The sequence below is a fragment of the Scyliorhinus torazame genome, chromosome 14 (assembly GCF_047496885.1).
Source record: "Scyliorhinus torazame isolate Kashiwa2021f chromosome 14, sScyTor2.1, whole genome shotgun sequence".
Classification (NCBI taxonomy): Eukaryota; Metazoa; Chordata; class Chondrichthyes; order Carcharhiniformes; family Scyliorhinidae; genus Scyliorhinus; species Scyliorhinus torazame.
In genome coordinates, this window is record NC_092720.1 from 80,523,326 (window position 1) to 80,542,837 (window position 19,512).

At 57.5% G+C, this 19,512-nt stretch overlaps 1 protein-coding gene across 2 annotated transcripts in view; it reads left to right on the forward strand.

Annotated features, from left to right (window-relative positions):
• Nucleotides 1-19,512, forward strand: part of kcnab1a (potassium voltage-gated channel subfamily A regulatory beta subunit 1a) — a 416,725-nt gene that overhangs the window by 368,293 nt on the left and 28,920 nt on the right. The gene's annotated exons all lie outside the window — the stretch shown is intronic.

The following is a 19,512-nucleotide window of genomic DNA, read 5'->3' on the forward strand; positions in this document are numbered from 1 at the left end:
GGGGATCAATGTGCACCCTCCCCCAGACTGTCGGGATCAATGTGCACCCACCTCCAGACTGTCGGGATCAATGTGCACCCACCCCCAGACTGTCAGGGATCAGTGTGCACCCACCCCCAGACTGTCGGGGATCAATGTGCACCGACCTCCAGACTGTCGGGATCAGTGTGCACCCACCCCCAGACTAGCGGGGACCAGTGTTCACCCACTCCCAGACTTTCGGGATCAATGTGCACCCATCCCCAGACTGTCGGGGATCAGTGTGCACCCACCTCCAGACTGTCGGGGATCAGTTTGCACCCATCTCCAGACTGTCGGGATCAGTGTGCACCCGCCTCCAGACTGTCGGGGATTCATGTTCACCCACCGTCAGACTGCCGGGGATCAGTTTGCACCCACCCCCAGACTGTCGGTGATCAGTTTGCACCCACCCTCAGACTGTCGGGATCAGTGTGCACCCACCCCGGACATTCGGGGATCAATGATCACCCACCTCCAGACTGTCGGGGATCAGTTTGCACTAACCCCCAGACTGTCGGAGTCAGTGTGTGCACCCACCCCCAGACAGTCAGGGTTCAATGTGCACCCATCCCCCGACTGTCTGGATCAATGTGCACCCATCTACAGGCTTTTGGGATCAGTGTGCACCCGCCCCCAGACTGTCGGGGATCAATGTGCACCCAACCCCAGACTGTCTGCGATCAATTTGCACCCACCCCCAGACTGTCGGGGATCAATGTGCACCCACCCCAGACTGTCTGGGATCAATGTGCACCCAACCCCAAACTGTCGGGGATCAATGTGCACCCACCCCCAGACTGTCGGGATCAGTGTCCACCCACCCCCAGACTGTCGGAGATCAATGTGCACCCACCCCCAGACTGTCTGGATCAATGTACAGCCACTCTTAGACTGTCTGGATCAATGTACACCCGCTCACAGACTGTCTGGATCAATGTACACCCACTCCCAGACTGTCTGGATCAATATGCACCCACTCCCAGACTGTCGGGACCAGTGTGCACCCACCCGCAGACTGTCTGGATCAGGGTGCTCCCACCCCCCAGACTGTCGGAGATCAATATGCACCCGCCCCAGACTGTCGGGGATCAATGTCCACCCACTCCTATGCTGTCTGGATCAAATAACATCCACTCCCAGACTGTCTGGATCAATGTACACCCACTCCCAGATTGTCGGGGACCAATGTGCACCCACCCCCAGACTGTAGGGGATCAATGTGCACCCACCGCCAGACTGTCGGGGATCAATGTGCACCCTCCCCCAGACTGTCAGGGATCAGTGTGCACCCACCCCCAGACTGTCAGGGATCAGTGTGCACCCACCCCCAGACTGTCGGGGATCAATGTGCACCGACCCCCAGACTGTCGGGATCAGTGTGCACCCACCCCCAGACTAGCGGGGACCAGTGTTCACCCACTCCCAGACTTTCGGGATCAATGTGCACCCATCCCCAGACTGTCGGGGATCTGTGTGCACCCACCTCCAGACTGTCGGGGATCAGTTTGCACCCATCTCCAGACTGTCGGGATCAGTGTGCACCCGCCTCCAGACTGTCGGGGATTCATGTGCACCCACCATCAGACTGCCGGGGATCAGTTTGCACCCACCCCCAGACTGTCGGTGATCAGTTTGCACCCACCCTCAGACTGTCGGGATCAGTGTGCACCCACCCCGGACATTCGCGGATCAATGTACACCCACCTCCAGACTGTCGGGGATCAGTTTGCACTAACCCCCAGACTGTCGGAGTCAGTGTGTGCACCCACCCCCAGACTGTCAGGGTTCAATGTGCACCCACCCCCCGACTGTCTGGATCAATGTGCACCCATCTCCAGACTTTTGGGATCAGTGTGCACCCGCCCTCAGACTGTCGGGGATCAATGTGCACCCAACCCCAGACTGTCTGGGATTAATGTGCACCCAACCCCAAACTGTCAGGGATCAATGTGCACCCACCCCCAGACTGTCGGGATCAGTGTCCACCCACCCCCAGACTGTCGGAGATCAATGTGCACCCACCCCCAGACTGTCTGGATCAATGTACAGCCACTCTTAGACTGTCTGGATCAATGTACACCCGCTCACAGATTGTCTGGATCAATGTACACCCACTCCCAGACTGTCTGGATTAATATGCACCCACTCCCAGACTGTCGGGACCAGTGTGCACCCACCCGCAGACTGTCTGGATCAGGGTGCTCCCACCCCCCAGACTGTCGGAGATCAATATGCACCCGCCCCAGACTGTCGGGGATCAATGTCCACCCACTCCTATACTGCCTGGATCAAATAACATCCACTCCCAGACTGTCTGGATCAATGTACACCCACTCCCAGATTGTTGGGGACCAATGTGCACCCACCCCCAGACTGTAGGGGATCAATGTGCACCCACCGCCAGACTGTCGGGGATGAATGTGCACCCTCCCCCAGACTGTCGGAATCAATGTGCACCCACCCCCAGACTGTCGGGGATCAATGCGCACCCACCCCCAGACTGTCGGGATCAATGTGCACCCACCTCCAGACTGGCGGGGACCAGTGTGCACCCACTCCCAGACTATCGGGATCAATGTGCACCCACCTCCAGACTGTCGTGATCAATGTGCACACACCCCCAGACTGTCAGGGATCAGTGTACACCCACTTCCAGACTGTCAGGGTTCAATGTGCAACCGCCCCAGACTGTCCGGATCAATGTGCACCCACCCCCAGACTGTCTGGATCAATGTACACCCACTCCCAGACTGTCTGGATCAATGTACACCCAGTCCCAGACTGTCTGGATCAGTGTGGACCCACCCCCAGACTGTCGGGGATCAGTTTGCACCCACCCCCAGACTGTCGGGGATCAATGTGCACCCACCCCCAGACTGTCGGGTTAGATGTGCACCCACCCCCAGACTGTCGGGATCAATGTACACCCATCTCCAGACTGTTGGGATCAGTGTGCACCCGCCTCTTGACTGTCGGGGATCAATGTCCAATCACTGCCAGACTGTCGGGATCTATTTACATCCACTCCCAGACTGTCTGGATCAATGTACACCCACTTGCAGTCTGTCTGTATCAATGTACACCCAACCCCAGACTATCGCGGATCAATGTGCACCCACCCCCAGACTGTCGGGATCAGTGTGCACCCACCCCCAGACCCGTAGGGGATCAACGTGCACCCACTCCCAGACTGTCGGGATCAATGTGCATCCACCTCCAGACTGTCGGGATCAATGTGCACCCACCCCCAGACTGTCAGGGATCAGTGTACACCCACTCCCAGACTGTCAGGGTTCAATGTGCAACCGCCCCAGACTGTCCGGATCAATGTGCACCCACCCCCAGACTGTCTGGATCAATGTACACCCACTCCCAGACTGTCTGGATCAATGTACACCCAGTCCCAGACTGTCTGGATCAATGTACACCCACCCCCAGACTGTCGGGGATCAGTGTGCACCCACCCCCAGACTGTCGGGGATCAGTTTGCACCCACCCCCAGACTGTCGGGGATCAATGTGCACACACCCCCAGACTGTCGGGTTAGATATGCACCCACCCCCAGACTGTCGGGATCAATGTACACCCATCTCCAGACTGTTGGGATCAGTGTGCACCCGCCTCTTGACTGTCGGGGATCAATGTGCACCCACCGCCAGACTTTCGGGGATCAGTTTGCACCCACCCCCGGACTGTCGGGGATCAGTTTGCACCCACCCCCAGACTGTCGGGATCAGTGTGCACCCACCCCAGACTGTCGGGGATCAATGTGCACCCACCTCCAGATTGTCGGGGATCAGTTTGCACTCATCCCCAGACTGTCGGGGTGAGTGTGTGCACCCACCCCCAGACTGTCAGGGATCAATGTGCACCCACCCCCAGACTGTCGAGGAACAATGTGCACCCACCCCCCAGACTGTCGGGGATCAATGTGCACCCATCCCCATACTGTCAAGGAACAATATGCACCCACCACACGACTGTCGAGGAACAATGTGCGCCCACCCCTAGACTGTTGGGAACAGTTTGCACCCACCCCCGGACTGTCGGGGATCAATGTGCGCCCACCTCCAGACTGTCGGGGATCAATGTGCACCCTCCCCCAGACTGTCGGGATCAATGTGCACCCACCTCCAGACTGTCGTGATCAATGTGCACACACCCACAGACTGTCAGGGATCAGTGTCCACCCACTCCCAGACTGTCAGGGTTCAATGTGCAACCGCCCCAGACTGTCCGGATCAATGTGCACCCACCCCCAGACTGTCTGGATCCATGTACACCCACTCCCAGACTGTCTGGATCAATGAACACCCAGTCCCAGACTGTCTGGATCAATGTACACCCACCCCCAGACTGTCTGGGATTAATGTGCACCCAACCCCAAACTGTCAGGGATCAATGTGCACCCACCCCCAGACTGTCGGGATCAGTGTCCACCCACCCCCAGACTGTCGGAGATCAATGTGCACCCACCCCCAGACTGTCTGGATCAATGTACAGCCACTCTTAGACTGTCTGGATCAATGTACACCCGCTCACAGATTGTCTGGATCAATGTACACCCACTCCCAGACTGTCTGGATTAATATGCACCCACTCCCAGACTGTCGGGACCAGTGTGCACCCACCCGCAGACTGTCTGGATCAGGGTGCTCCCACCCCCCAGACTGTCGGAGATCAATATGCACCCGCCCCAGACTGTCGGGGATCAATGTCCACCCACTCCTATACTGCCTGGATCAAATAACATCCACTCCCAGACTGTCTGGATCAATGTACACCCACTCCCAGATTGTTGGGGACCAATGTGCACCCACCCCCAGACTGTAGGGGATCAATGTGCACCCACCGCCAGACTGTCGGGGATGAATGTGCACCCTCCCCCAGACTGTCGGAATCAATGTGCACCCACCCCCAGACTGTCGGGGATCAATGCGCACCCACCCCCAGACTGTCGGGATCAATGTGCACCCACCTCCAGACTGGCGGGGACCAGTGTGCACCCACTCCCAGACTATCGGGATCAATGTGCACCCACCTCCAGACTGTCGTGATCAATGTGCACACACCCCCAGACTGTCAGGGATCAGTGTACACCCACTTCCAGACTGTCAGGGTTCAATGTGCAACCGCCCCAGACTGTCCGGATCAATGTGCACCCACCCCCAGACTGTCTGGATCAATGTACACCCACTCCCAGACTGTCTGGATCAATGTACACCCAGTCCCAGACTGTCTGGATCAGTGTGGACCCACCCCCAGACTGTCGGGGATCAGTTTGCACCCACCCCCAGACTGTCGGGGATCAATGTGCACCCACCCCCAGACTGTCGGGTTAGATGTGCACCCACCCCCAGACTGTCGGGATCAATGTACACCCATCTCCAGACTGTTGGGATCAGTGTGCACCCGCCTCTTGACTGTCGGGGATCAATGTCCAATCACTGCCAGACTGTCGGGATCTATTTACATCCACTCCCAGACTGTCTGGATCAATGTACACCCACTTGCAGTCTGTCTGTATCAATGTACACCCAACCCCAGACTATCGCGGATCAATGTGCACCCACCCCCAGACTGTCGGGATCAGTGTGCACCCACCCCCAGACCCGTAGGGGATCAACGTGCACCCACTCCCAGACTGTCGGGATCAATGTGCATCCACCTCCAGACTGTCGGGATCAATGTGCACCCACCCCCAGACTGTCAGGGATCAGTGTACACCCACTCCCAGACTGTCAGGGTTCAATGTGCAACCGCCCCAGACTGTCCGGATCAATGTGCACCCACCCCCAGACTGTCTGGATCAATGTACACCCACTCCCAGACTGTCTGGATCAATGTACACCCAGTCCCAGACTGTCTGGATCAATGTACACCCACCCCCAGACTGTCGGGGATCAGTGTGCACCCACCCCCAGACTGTCGGGGATCAGTTTGCACCCACCCCCAGACTGTCGGGGATCAATGTGCACACACCCCCAGACTGTCGGGTTAGATATGCACCCACCCCCAGACTGTCGGGATCAATGTACACCCATCTCCAGACTGTTGGGATCAGTGTGCACCCGCCTCTTGACTGTCGGGGATCAATGTGCACCCACCGCCAGACTTTCGGGGATCAGTTTGCACCCACCCCCGGACTGTCGGGGATCAGTTTGCACCCACCCCCAGACTGTCGGGATCAGTGTGCACCCACCCCAGACTGTCGGGGATCAATGTGCACCCACCTCCAGATTGTCGGGGATCAGTTTGCACTCATCCCCAGACTGTCGGGGTGAGTGTGTGCACCCACCCCCAGACTGTCAGGGATCAATGTGCACCCACCCCCAGACTGTCGAGGAACAATGTGCACCCACCCCCCAGACTGTCGGGGATCAATGTGCACCCATCCCCATACTGTCAAGGAACAATATGCACCCACCACACGACTGTCGAGGAACAATGTGCGCCCACCCCTAGACTGTTGGGAACAGTTTGCACCCACCCCCGGACTGTCGGGGATCAATGTGCGCCCACCTCCAGACTGTCGGGGATCAATGTGCACCCTCCCCCAGACTGTCGGGATCAATGTGCACCCACCTCCAGACTGTCGTGATCAATGTGCACACACCCACAGACTGTCAGGGATCAGTGTCCACCCACTCCCAGACTGTCAGGGTTCAATGTGCAACCGCCCCAGACTGTCCGGATCAATGTGCACCCACCCCCAGACTGTCTGGATCCATGTACACCCACTCCCAGACTGTCTGGATCAATGAACACCCAGTCCCAGACTGTCTGGATCAATGTACACCCACCCCCAGACTGTCGGGGATCAGTGTGCACCCACCCCCAGACTGTCGGGGATCAGTTTGCACCCACCCCCAGACTGTCGGGGATCAATGTGCACCCACCCCCAGACTGTCGGGTTAGATGTGCACCCACCCCCAGACTGTCGGGATCAATGTACACCCATCTCCAGACTGTTGGGATCAGTGTGCACCCGCCTCTTGACTGTCGGGGATCAATGTGCACCCACTGCCAGACTGTCGGGGATCAGTTTGCACCCACCCCCGGACTGTCGGGGATCAGTTTGCACCCACCCCCAGACTGTCGGGATCAGTGTGCACCCACCCCAGTCTGTCGAGGATCAATGTGCACCCACCTCCAGATTGTCGGGGATCAGTTAGCACTCATCCCGAGACTGTCGGGGTGAGTGTGTGCACCCACCCCCAGACTGTCAGGGATCAATGTGCACCCACCCCCAGACTGTCGAGGAACAATGTGCACACACCCCCCAGACTGTCGGGGATCAATGTGCACCCACCCCCAGACTGTCAAGGAACAATATGCACCCACCACACGACTGTCGAGGAACAATGTGCGCCCACCCCTAGACTGTTGGGAACAGTTTGCACCCACCCCCGGACTGTCGGGGATCAATGTGCGCCCACACCTTGACTGTTGCGAGCAGTGTGCACCCACCCCCAGACTGTCGGGGACCAATGTGCGCCCACACCCAGACTGTCGGGATCAATGTGCACCCAACCCCAGACTGTCTGGAATCAATGTGCACCCACCCCCAGACTGTCTGAATCAATGTCCACCCACTCCCAGACTGTCTGGATCAATGTACACCCACCCTCAGACTGTTGGGGACGAATGTGCACCCACCCCCAGACTGTCGGGATCAGTGTGCACCCACCCCCAGACTGTAGGGGATCAATGTGCACCCACCTCCAGACTGTCGGGATCAATGTGCATTCACCCCCAGACAGTCAGGGATCAGTGTACACCCACTCTCAGACTGAAGGGGATCAATGTGCACCCGCCCCAGACTGTCCGGATCAATGTGCACCCACCCCCAGACTGTCTGGATCAATGTACACCCAGTCCCAAACTGTCTGGATCAATGTACATCCACTCACAGACTGTCTGGATCAATGTACACCCGCCCCCAGACTGTTGGGATCAATGTCCAATCACTGCCAGACTGTCGGGATCTATTTACATCCACTCCCAGACTGTCTGGATCAATGTACACCCACTTCCAGACTGTCTGGATCAATGTACACCCAACCCCAGACTATCGCGGATCAATGTGCACCCACCCCCAGACTGTCGGGATCAGTGTGCACCCACCCCCAGACTGTAGGGGATCAACGTGCACCCACTCCCAGACTGTCGGGATCAATGTGCACCCACCTACAGACTGTCAGGGATCAGTGTACACCCACTCCCAGACTGTCAGGGTTCAATGTGCAACCGCCCCAGACTGTCCGGATCAATGTGCACCCACCCCCAGACTGTCTGGATCAATGTACACCCACTCCCAGACTGTCTGGATCAATGTACACCCAGTCCCAGACTGTCTGGATCAATGTACACCCACCCCCAGACTGTCGGGGATCAGTGTGCACCCACCCCCAGACTGTCGGGGATCAGTTTGCACCCACCCCCAGACTGTCGGGGATCAATGTGCACCCACCCCCAGACTGTCGGGTTAGATGTGCACCCACCCCCAGACTGTCGGGATCAATGTACACCCATCTCCAGACTGTTGGGATCAGTGTGCACCCGCCTCTTGACTGTCGGGGATCAATGTGCACCCACCGCCAGACAGTCGGGGATCAGTTTGCACCCACCCCCGGTCTGTCGGGGATCAGTTTGCACCCACCCCCAGACTGTCGGGATCAGTGTGCACCCGCCCCAGACTGTCGGGGATCAATGTGCACCCACCCCCAGACTCTCCGGATCAATGTGCATCCACCCCCAGACTGTCTGGATCAATGTACAACCACTCCCAGACTGTCCGGATCATTGTGCACCCACCCCCAGACTGCCTGGATCAATGTACACCCACTCCCAGACTGTCTGGATCAATGTACATCCACTCACAGACTGTCTGGATCAATGTACACCCGCCCCCAGACTGTTGGGATCAATGTGCACCCACCCCCAGACTGTCTGGATCAATGTACACCCAGTCCCAAACTGTCTGGATCAATGTACATCCACTCACAGACTGTCTGGATCAATGTACACCCGCCCCCAGACTGTCGGGATCAATGTGCACCCACCTCCAGACTGTCGGGATCAATGTGCACCCACCCCCAGACTGTCGGGAATCAGTGTACACCCACCCCCAGACTGTTGGGGATCAATGTGCACCCACCCTCAGACTGTTGGGATCAATGTCCACCCACTCCCAGACTGTCGGGATCTATTTACATCCACTCCCAGACTGTCTGGATCAATGTACACCCACTCCCAGACTGTCTGGATCAGTGCACTCACCCCCAGACGGTCGGGGATCAATGTGCACCCAATCCCAGACTGTCGGGGATCAATGCGCACCCACCCCCAGACTCTTGGGATCAATGTGCACCCACTTCCAGACTGTCGCGATCAATGTGCACCCACCCCCAGACAGTCGGGGATCAGTGTACACCCACCTCCAGACTGTCGGGGATCAATGTGCACCCACCCCCAGACTGTCGGGATCAATGTGCACCCACCTCCAGACTGGCGGGGACCAGTGTGCACCCACTCCCAGACTATCGGGATCAATGTGCACCCACCCCCAGACTGTCGGGGATCAGTGTGCACCCACCCCCAGACTGTCATGGATCAGTTTGCACCCACGCCCAGACTGTCGGGGATCAATGTGCACCCACCCCCAGACTGTCGGGTTCAATGTGCACCCACCCCCAGACTGTCGGGTTCAATGTGCACCCATCTCCAGACTGTCAGGATCAGTTTGCACCCACGCCCAGACTGTCGGGGATCAATGTGCACCCACATCTAGACTGTCGGGGATCAATATGCACCCACCGCTAGACTGTCGGGGATCAGTTTGCACCCACCCCCGGACTGTCGGGGATCAGTTTGCACCCACCCCCAGACTGTCGGGGATCAGTTTGCACTCATCCCCATACTGTCGGGGTGAGTGTGTGCTCCCACCCCCAGACTGTCAGGGATCAATGTGCACCCACCCCCAGACTGTCGAGGAACAATGTGCACCCACCCCCCAGACTGTCGGGGATCAATGTGCACCCACCCCCAGACTGTCAAGGAACAATATGCACCCACCACACGACTGTCGAGGAACAATATGCGCCCACCCCTAGACTGTTGGGATCAGTTTGCACCCACCCCCGGACTGTCGGGGATCAGTTTGCACCCACCCCCAGACTGTCGGGGATCAGTTTGCACTCATCCCCATACTGTCGGGGTGAGTGTGTGCTCCCACCCCCAGACTGTCAGGGATCAATGTGCACCCACCCCCAGACTGTCGAGGAACAATGTGCACCCACCCCCCAGACTGTCGGGGATCAATGTGCAACCACCCCCAGACTGTCAAGGAACAATATGCACCCACCACACGACTGTCGAGGAACAATGTGCGCCCACCCCTAGACTGTTGGGATCAGTTTGCACCCACCCCCGGACTGTCGGAGATCAATGTGCGCCCACCCCTAGACTGTTGGGATCAGTGTGCACCCACCCCCAGACTGTAGGGGATGAATGTGCACCCACCCCCAGACGGTCGAGAACAATGTGCACCCAACCCCAGAATGTCGGGGTTCAATGTGCACCCACCCCCAGACTGTCGGGATCAGTGTGCACCCACACCCAGACTGTCTGGATCAATGTACACCCACTCCCAGACTGTCTGGATCAATGTACTCCCAGTCCCAGACTGTCTGGATCAATGTACACCCACTCACAGACTGTCTGGATCAATGTACACCCATCCCCAGACTGTCTGGATCAATGTACACCCACTCCCAGACTTTCGGGAGCAACGTACACCCACCCCCAGACTGTCAGGGATCAATGTGCACCCATCGCCAGACTGTCGGCGATCAGTTTGCACCCACCCACAGACTGTCGGGGACCAGTTTTCACCCACCCCCAGATTGTCGGGATCAGTGTGCACCCACCCCGGACTGTCGGGGATCAATGTGCACCCACCTCCAGACTGTCGGGGATCAGTTTGCACTCACCCCCAGACTGTCGGGGTCAGTGTGTGCACCCACCCCAGACTGTCACATTCAATGTGCACCCACCCCCAAACTGTCGGGGATCATTGTGCACCCACCCCCAGACAGTCAAGGAACAATATGCACCCACCCCACGACTTTTGAGGAACAATGTGCGCCCACCCCCTGACTGTCGGGGATCAATGTGCACCCACCCCCAGACGGTCGGGAGCAATGTGCACCCAATCCCAGACTGTCGGGGATCAATGTGCACCCACCCCCAGACTGTCAGGGATCAGTGTACACCCACTCCCAGACTGTCGGGGTTCAATGTGCACCCGCCCCAGACTGTCCGGATCAATGTGCACCCACCCCCAGACTGTCTGGATCAATGTACACCCACTCCCAGACTGTCTGGATCAATGTACACCCAGTCCCAGACTGTCTGGAGCAATGTACATCCACTCACAGACTGTCTGGATCAATGTACACACTCCCCCAGACTGTTGGGATCAATGTGCACCCACCCCCAGACTGTCTGGATCAATGTACACCCACCCCGAGACTGTCTGGATCAATGTGCACCCACCCCCAGACTGTCGGGATCAGTGTGCTCACACCTCCAGACTGGCGGGGACCAGTGTGCACCCACTCCCAGACAATCAGGATCAATGTGAACCCACCGCCAGACTGTCGGGGATCAGTTTGCACCGACCCCCAGACTGTCGGGATCAGTGTGGACCCACCCCAGACTGTCGGGGATCAATGTGCACCCACCTCCAGACTGTCAGGGATCAGTTTGCACTCACCCCCAGACTATCGGGGTCAGTCTGTGCACCCACCCCCAGACTGTTGGGATCAGTGTGCACCCACCCCCAGACTGTCGAAGATCAATGTGAACCCGCCCCCAGACTGTCGGAGATCAATGTGCACCCACCCCCAGACTGTCGAGGAACAATGTGCTCCCACCCCCCAGACTGTCGGGGGTCAACGTGCACCCACCCCCAGACTGTCAAGGAACAATATGCACCCACCACACGACTGTCGAGGAACAATGTGCGCCCACCCCTAGACTGTTGGGATCAGTGTGCACTCACCCCCAGACTGTAGGGGATCAATGTGCACCCACCCCCAGACGGTCGGGAGCAATGTGCACCCAACCCCAGAATGTTGGGGTTCAATGTGCACCCACCCCCAGACTGTCGGGATCAGTGTGCACCCACCCCCAGACTGTCGGAGATCAATGTGCACCCGCCCCCAGACTGTCTGGATCAATGTACACCCACTCCCGGACTGTCTGGTCAATGTACACCCAGTCCCAGACTGTCTGGATGAATGTACACCCACTCACAGACTGTCTGGATCAATGTACACCCAACCCCAGACTGTCTGGATCAATGTACACCCACTCCCAGACTGTCGGGAGCAATGTACACCCACCCTCAGACTGTCGGGGATCAATGTGCACCCATCGCCAGACTGTCGGGGAGCAGTTTGCACCCACCCACAGACTGTCGGGGACCAGTTTTCACCCACCCCCAGCTTGTCGGGATCAGTGTGCACCCACCCCGGGCTGTCGGGGATCAATGTGCACCCACCTCCAGACTGTCGGGGATCAGTTTGCACTCACCCCCAGACTGTCGGAGTCAGTGTGTGCACCCACCCCCAGACTGTCACATTCAATGTGCACCCACCCCCAAACTGTCGGGGATCAATGTGCACCCACCCCCAGACTGTCAAGGAACAATATGCACCCACCCCACGACTTTCGAGGAACACTGTGCGCCCACCCCCAGAATGTCTGGGATCAATGTGCACCCACCCCCAGACTGTCGGGGATCATTGTGCACCCACCCCCAGACTGTCGGGATCAGTGTGCAACCACACCCAGACTGTCGGAGATCAATGTGCACCCGCCCCAGACTGTCTGGATCAATGTACACCAACTCCCAGACTGTCTAGATCAATGTACACCCAGTTCCAGACTGTCTGGATCAATGTACACCCACTCACAGACTGTCTGGATAAATGTACACCCACCCCCAGACTGTCGGGATCAATGTTCACCCACTCTCAGACTGTCGGGATCAATATGCACCCACCTCCAGACTGTCGGGATCAATGTGCACCCACCCCCAGACTGTCGGGGATCCGTGTACATCCACCCCCAGACTGTCGGGGGTCAATGTGTACCCACCCCCAGACTGTCGGGATCAATGTGCACTCACCCCCAGACTGTCGGGATCAATGTGCACCCACCCCCAGACTGTCGGGATCAGTGTGCTCACACCTCCAGACTGGCGGGGACCAGTGTGCACCCAGTCCCAGACTATCAGGATCAATGTGCACCCACCGCCAGACGGTCCGGGATCAGTTTGCACTGACCCCCAGACTGTCCGGATCAGTGTGCACCCACCCCGGACTGTCGGGGATCAATGTGCACCCACCTCCAGGCTGTCAGGGATCAGTTTGCACTCACCCCCAGACTATCGGTGTCAGTCTGTGCACCCACCCCCTGACTGTTGGGATCAGTGTGCACCCACCCCCAGACTGTCGAAGATCAATGTGAACCCGCCCCCAGACTGTCGGAGATCAATGTGCACCCACCCCCAGACTGTCGGGATCAATGTACACCCACTCCCAGACTGTCTAGATCAATACACACCCACTCCCAGACTGTCTGGATCAATGTGCACCCACCCCCAGACTGCCGGGATCAATGTGCACCCATCTCCAGACTGTCGGGATCAGTGTGCACCCGCCTCCAGACTGTCGGGGATTCATGTGCACCCACCGTCAGACTGCCGGGGATCAGTTTGCACCCACTCCTAGACTGTCGGGGATCAGTTTGCACTCACCCCCAGACTGTCGGGGTCAGTGTGTGCACCCACCCCCAGACTGTCACATTCAATGTGCACCCACCCCCAAACTGTCGGGGATCAATGTGCACCCACCCCCACACTGTCAAGGAACAATATGCACCCACCCCACGACTTTCGAGTAACAATGTGCGCCCACCCCCAGACTGTCTGGGATCAATGTGCACCCACCCCCAGACTGTCGGGGATCAATATGCGCCCACCCCCAGATGGTGGGGAGCAATGTGCACCCAATCCCAGACTGTCGGGGATCAATGTGCACCCACCCCCAGACTGTTGGGATCAGTGTGCACCCACTCCCAGTCTGTCGGAGATCAATGTGCACCCGCCCCCAGACTGTCTGGATCAATGTACACCCACTCCCAGACTGTCTAGATCAATGTACACCCAGTTCCAGACTGTCTGGATAAATGTACACCCACCACCCGACTGTCCGGATCAATGTCCACCCACTCTCAGACTGTCGGGATCAATATGCACCCACCTCCAGACTGTCGGGATTAATGTGTACCCACCCCCAGACTGTCGGGGATCAGTGTACATCCAGCCCCAGACTGTCGGGGGACAATGTGCACCCACCCCCAGACTGTCGGGATCAATGTGCACCCACCCCCAGACTGTCGGGATCAGTGTGCTCACACCTCCAGACTGGCAGGGACCAGTGTGCACCCCCTCCCAGACTATCAGGATCAATGTGCACCCACCGCCAGACTGTCAGGGATCAGTCTGCACTCACCCCCAGACTATCGGGGTCAGTCTGTGCACCCACCCCCAGACTGTTGGGATCAGTGTGCACCCACCCCCAGACTGTCGAAGATCAATGTGAACCCGCCCCCAGACTGTCGGAGATCAATGTGCACCCACCCCCAGACTGTCGGGATCAATGTACACCCACTCCCAGACTGTCTGGATTAATGCACACCCACTCCCAGACTGTCTGGATCAATGTACACCCACTCACAGACTGTCTGGATAAATGTACACCCACCCCCAGACTGTCGGGATCAATGTCCACCCACTCCTATACTGTCTGGATCAAATAACATCCACTTCCCGACTGTCTGGATCAATGTACACCCACTCCCAGATTGTCGGGGACCAATGTGCACCCACCCCCAGACTGTAGGGGACCAATGTGCACCCACCGCCAGACTGTCGGGGATCAGTGTGCACCCTCCCCCAGACTGTCGGGATCAATGTGCACCCACCTCCAGACTGTCGGGATCAATGTGCACCCACCCCCAGACTGTCAGGGATCAGTCTGCACCCACCCCCAGACTGTCGGGGATCAATGTGCACCGACCTCCAGACTGTCGGGATCAGTGTGCACCCACCCCCAGACTAGCGGGGACCAGTGTTCACCCACTCCCAGACTTTCGGGATCAATGTGCACCCATCCCCAGACTGTCGGGGATCAGTGTGCACCCACCTCCAGACTGTCGGGGATCAGTTTTCACCCATCTCCAGACTGTCGGGATCAGTGTGCACCCGCCTCCAGACTGTCGGGGATTCATGTTCACCCACCGTCAGACTGCCGGGGACAGTTTGCACCCACCCCCAGACTGTCGGTGATCAGTTTGCACCCACCCTCAGACTGTCGGGATCAGTGTGCACCCACCCCGGACATTCGGGGATTAATGATCACCCACCTCCAGACTGTCGGGGATCAGTTTGCACTAACCCCCAGACTGTCGGAGTCAGTGTGTGCACCCACCCCCAGACAGTCAGGGTTCAATGTGCACCCACCCCCCGACTGTCTGGATCAATGTGCACCCATCTCCAGACTTTTGGGATCAGTGTGCACCCGCCCCCAGACTGTCGGGGATCAATGTGCACCCAACCCCAGACTGTCTGCGATCAATTTGCACCCACCCCCAGACTGTCGGGGATCAATGTGCACCCACCCCAGACTGTCTGGGATCAATGTGCACCCAACCCCAAACTGTCAGGGATCAATGTGCACCCACCCCCAGACTGTCGGGATCAGTGTCCACCCACCCCCAGACTGTCGGAGATCAATGTGCACCCACCCCCAGACTGTCTGGATCAATGTACAGCCACTCTTAGACTGTCTGGATCAATGTACACCCGCTCACAGACTGTCTGGATCAATGTACACCCACTCCCAGACTGTCTGGATCAATATGCACCCACTCCCAGACTGTCGGGACCAGTGTGCACCCACCCGCAGACTGTCTGGATCAGGGTGCTCCCACCCCCCAGACTGTCGGAGATCAATATGCACCCGCCCCAGACTGTCAGGGATCAGTGTGCACCCACCCCCGACTGTCGGGGATCAATGTGCACCGACCCCCAGACTGTCGGGATCAGCGTGCACCCACCCCCAGACTAGAGGGACCAGTGTTCACCCACTCCCAGACTTTCGGGATCAATGTGCACCCATCCCCAGACTGTCGGGGATCAGTGTGCACCCACCTCCAGACTGTCGGGGATCAGTTTGCACCCATCTCCAGACTGTCGGGATCAGTGTGCACCCGCCTCCAGACTGTCGGGGATTCATGTGCACCCACCGTCAGACTGCCGGAGATCAGTTTGCACCCACCCCCAGACTGTCGGTGATCAGTTTGCACCCACCCTCAGACTGTCGGGATCAGTGTGCACCCACCCCGGACATTCGGGGATCAATGTACACCCACCTCCAGACTGTCGGGGATCAGTTTGCACTAACCCCCAGACTGTCGGAGTCAGTGTGTGCACCCACCCCCAGACTGTCAGGGTTCAATGTGCACCCACCCCCCGACTGTCTGGATCAATGTGCACCCATCTCCAGACTTTTGGGATCAGTGTGCACCCGCCCTCAGACTGTCGGGGATCAATGTGCACCCAACCCCAGACTGTCTGGGATCAATGTGCACCCAACCCCAAACTGTCGGGGATCAATGTGCACCCACCCCCAGACTGTCGGGATCAGTGTCCACCCACCCCCAGACTGTCGGAGATCAATGTGCACCCACCCCCAGACTGTCTGGATCAATGTACAGCCACTCTTAGACTGTCTGGATCAATGTACACGCGCTCACAGACTGTCTGGATCAATGTACACCCACTCCCAGACTGTCTGGATCAATATGCACCCACTCCCAGACGGTCGGGATCAGTTTGCACCCACCCGCAGACTGTCTGGATCAGTGTGCTCCCACCCCCAGACTGTTGGAGATCAATATGCACCCGCCCCAGACTGTCGGGGATCAATGTACACCCACTCCCAGACTATCTGGATCAATGTACACCCACCCCCAGACTGTCTGGATCAATGTGCACCCACCCCCAGACTGTCTGGATCAATGTGCACCCACCCCCAGACTGTCTGGAACAATGTACACCCACTCCCAGACTGTCTGGATCAATGTACACCCACCCGCAGACTGTCGGAGATCAATGTGCACCCGCCCCCAGACTGTCTAGATCAATGTACACCCACTGCCAGCCTGTCTGGATCAACGTACACCCACCCGCAGACTGTCGGGGATCAATGTGCACATACCCCCAGACTGTCGGGATCAATGTGCACCCACCCCCAGACTGTCGGGATCAGTGTGCACCCGCCTCCAGACTGTCCGGGGTCAATGTGCGCCCACCTCCAGACTGTCGGGGATCAGTTTGCACCCACCCCCAGACTGTCGGTGATCAATGTGCACCCACCCCCAGTCTGTCTGGCTCAATGTTCACCCACCCCCAGACTGTCACGATCAATGTCCACCCACCCCCAGACTGTCGGGGATCAATGTTCACCCACCCCCCAGACTGTGTGGCTCAATGTTCACCCACCCCCAGACTGTCGGGATCAATGTGCACCCACCCCCAGACTGTCGGGATCAATGTGCACCCACCCCCAGACTGTCGGGGTCAGTGTGCACCCACCCCCAGACTGTCGGGGATCAATGTGCACCGACTGCCAGACTTTCACGATCAATGTGCACCCTCCCCCAGACTGTCTGGATCAATGTGCACCCACCCCCAGACTGTCGGGATCAATATGCACCCACCCCCAGACTGTCGAGGAACAATGTGCAGCCATCCACATACTGTTGGGATCAGTGTGCATCCACCCCCAGACTGTCGGGGATCAATGTGCACCCACCCCCAGATGTCGGGATCAATGTGCACCCATCCCCAGACAGCCGGAGATCAATGTGCACCCACCCCCAGTCAGTCGGAGATCAATGTGCACCCACCCCCAGACTGTCAGAGATCAATGTGCACCCACCCCCAGACTGTCGGAGATCAATGTGCACCCACCCCCAGACTGTCGGAGATCAATGTGCACCCACCCCCAGACTGTCGGAGATCAATGTGCACCCACCCCCAGACTGTCGGAGATCAGTGTGCACCCACCCCCAGACTGTCGGGATCAATGTACACCGACTCCCAGACTGTTTGGATCAATGTACACCCACTCCCAGACTGTTTGGATCAATGTGCACCCACGCCCAGACTGTCGGGATCAGTGTGCACCCACCCGCAGACTGTCTGGATCAATGTGCACCTAGACCCAGACTGTCGGGATCAGTGTGCACCCACTCACAGACTGTCTGGATCAATGTGCACCCACCCCCAGACTGTCGGGATCAGTGTGCACCCACCCCCAGACTGTCTGGATCAATGTGCACCCACCCCCAGACTGTCGGGATCAGTGTGCACCCACCCCCAGACAGTCGGAGATCAATGTGCACCCACCCCTAACTGTCGGCATCAGTGTGCACCCACCCCCAGACTGTCGGGATCAGTGTGCACCTATCCCCAGACTGTCTGAGAATATTAGCATGGTACTAAACATGAAATTATTAGAGTTGGTTAAGATATGGAGTTAAAGGGAGTATAACTGGATTGAAAATTGATTATAATTTAGAGTATTGAGAATCACAGTGAGGGGAAGTTTTCAGAGTTTTGTGAAGTGAACTGTGAGTACCTCAAGTATTCAGTTCTGGAGTCCCTACTGTTGACTGTGTAGATTAATGATTTCAGAACAGTTCTAAGGGAGTGCTGATCTAATTTTCAGATAACACTAAACAGTTCATTCTTAAAGGAATGAAGGAAGTTTCATTACTGAGGAGATGGGGACTAAAGAGTGAAAGGTGAAAATCAATACCATTCAGTGTGAGGTGTTGCAGATTGGTTGAAGAATAATCATGCTGATGTTCAATGAGGCAAGGGAAAGAGGGGTGCTGCCCCCGACGATGTCACTGGCAACGATTTCGCTGATTCTTAAGCGGGACAAGAACCCGGAGCTGTGTGAGTCTTACAGGCCGATCTCCCTGTTGAATGTATATGCCAAGTTGCTGGCCAAAATCTTGTGCTCCAGGATCGAGGATTGTATTCCGTGTCATAATATCCATTCATGTATATAATGAGATGCAGACAGGCAGTGACATACAGGATGACCAGTAAGCACACAACACAGTGCAGCCAATCACCAGACAGGACACTACCACTATAAAGCCAGAGGGCACTAGGTTTCCCGCTCTCTCGAGACCCAGCTACTGAGACAGTCAGAGTCCACGAGCTAGCACAGTGCAAACACCATGCAGTAGCTAGTAAGTCTGGTCAGGTTCCTACAAGGTCTCCAGTCAGTTCAGTATAGTGTCGACCACAGCTGAATATGTATATCAGTTCTATCGTTG